Source organism: Phalaenopsis equestris, unplaced genomic scaffold (assembly GCF_001263595.1).
Source record: "Phalaenopsis equestris unplaced genomic scaffold, ASM126359v1 Scaffold000244, whole genome shotgun sequence".
Taxonomy (NCBI): domain Eukaryota; kingdom Viridiplantae; phylum Streptophyta; class Magnoliopsida; order Asparagales; family Orchidaceae; genus Phalaenopsis; species Phalaenopsis equestris.
This window is the reverse complement of record NW_018164686.1, coordinates 124,552-127,221: the sequence shown is the minus strand read 5'-3', so window position 1 is coordinate 127,221 and position 2,670 is coordinate 124,552.

Sequence of the window (2,670 nt, the reverse complement as noted above, 5' to 3'; positions counted from 1 at the left end):
CTGGGGTTTTAAAAGAAAATCTTATTTTACTTGGAACGATATGTATACTTGCGTAGTACTCCTAGTGCGTAAACAATTAATTAAATTCTAAATTTTATAACATATTTATTGTGCACACTAGCCGCTAAATTAAATTGCTTCAAGTTTTTGACAATCTTTTGGAAATTAAATAACTGCGTAATTTCGGGTTAGCATCAAACATTAATGCATTTTAAAGAATTTTTAGTAAGAGATAATTCCAAATATGATTGTATTATCATCCAAGCTCTGATTTCATAAAATGTATAGTCAAACTAATCATCTAGACAAGGTGAGTTTAATGAAGCCAAAATTGATTTGATCTGAGTTTGATCAGGCCCATATCAATTTGTTTAAGCACAATAGATGGCTTTTGATGGGTGATTGAATGGTTAATTAGATTATAGATCTAACAAACTTTTAATCAGATTGAGTGTCACATCGAGCTATCTATGAGCCCAATATCACTTGATTTTGACATCATTAAGGTATTTAAATGCTTATAGAACACCATCTTATCCAAGGGATTGCTCTACATAGTCTGATGGACTGGTTCAGATTCATGCAGTATTTATAGATGATGTCACTCACAAAATGTATAAATAACCCCTCACTACATTCATGAAGGTGGCTTAGGACATGAATCTAAAGGAGAAAGTTTGAGAAGCTCCAAGCTATTGAGGGTTTTTAAGCTCAAACAATGTTGAAACACCTCAATTGAGTCAGCCCCACGACCGAACCACTGTCCTCTGACCACCACCACAAGCAGTCGTCATTGTTGGACCACCACTATCTGTCCTCGACCAATAAGCTCCACCACTGCCAAAACCAATAGTGCCCAGACCTTCACAGTAAAGCTCCACAATAGTCTGACAACCACAGTCGACATCCACCATCACATGACCACCACCAAACCATCATCATTGAGCTCTATCATCATTGGACTATCTGTCTAGCTTCACCACTGCCGAACTACCGTCGTCGAGTTCCACCGCTGTCATCTAGCTCCATCACAGTAGGACCATCATTGTCAATCTCTAGCACTACCAGATAACCGTCGTTGGGCTCCGCCACCATAGAACAATTGCAGTCAAACTCCACCATTATTAGGTCGTCGTTCTAGCTCCACCATAGCAGGACCGCTGCCATCGAGTTTCACTATTGCCGGTCCATTGTCAATCGACAAGCTCCACTACCCCTGAATTGTCACTATTATAGTTTTTATCGAACTGTTGTCATCAGCACACCACCATTTCCCTGACATATTATGACACTCCTCTAGCGAAAGTCAAATCACTTGAGTAATCTTGCTCTTGACCAGTTAAGAGACGGGAAAGTCTTGTAACATATATTGACATAGTGGACTTATTTCAACCGGGTCAAACCCAGTGATTTTTTCTCTTTCAAGTTTTTCATATAAAAACTTTTGTTGTCTCATCTGTTGATTTATTTTTTTCTGTGTTTGTGCTTGATTTCATGCAACACTAAGATAAAAATACAACACTTTACTATCGTGAATTTACTAACACATAATATATACATATGATTGGGCTTCCCTACGACTATATTTGAAAACCACACATAGTAGTGCAGCTTATGTTTGAGAAGATGATGGTGGCCTCGAAAGATGTCGATCCAGTTGCGATGCTCTATGACAAGAATTGAGGCGTTTTTGATTTATTCCACATGTTCCTTTTTGAAGAAAACGGTCTTTCAAAGGCTCCAATCCTTAAAAAATTGAGTCTTCTGTGGATGAGGTGCAACACAACAATGTGCTTTGGGGTGATGCTCCAAGATATGCTCACAAAATGAGATGTAATTTGTGGCTATCAAGAATGGTTCTACATAGAGTAAAAACAAGTTCATTGATGTAGCCTGCCGCCTGGTGTCTTGATCTTGTCAATCCTTTCTATGAGAGCACCGATTTTTTGTTTGTGTTTTTTTTCCAGGACATAATTCATGGATTTTAGATGTTGCGCCTCAAGTTCAAAACGCTTATGATGAAGATGATGTTTTCCAAAATGGATAAAAGATGGATGAGAGATGCAAATCATGATGCCATGGAACTAAATGTACTAGATGACATGAACTCCTCATGCTCCAAGAAGTGGAGGGAGGATGAATATATACTTCAATCATGTTCTCGAGAATTAGATTCATCTTGAAAAATGCTCCTTTCCATGTTTAATCATATGGCTAGTGAGGGAGCCATTTGAAATTTAATGATTTGTTCTAGTTTTTAAGAACTCAACACATTTGATTCTCAGCTTATTCATGTAAGTGGCACTAATGATTCTTCATATGATCTTAGGGAAGACGTTTCAAGTTAGCTCCCTCCAAGCAATGATTTATGGAGAATCATGCCTCAGAACGAGAAGATTTATGTCATCATTAGAATGCTGGGATACTTGTTATCCTTATTGTTAGTTAACTTTGTTACCAAGTAAGAAATAAGCATCTACCCTTGATTGTAAGATGTGTATTCGTTGCTATGCAACATGCTTTTACTAATAATAAATTATTATGGAATTTGCTTATTATTCAACATATTTCACGTTTGTTGCATGTTAGAAAAATCTCAACGACATATAAATATTGTCTTAGCTAAGTATTATTTTTAGCGCGCACGCGCGCGCGCGCGCGCGCACACAC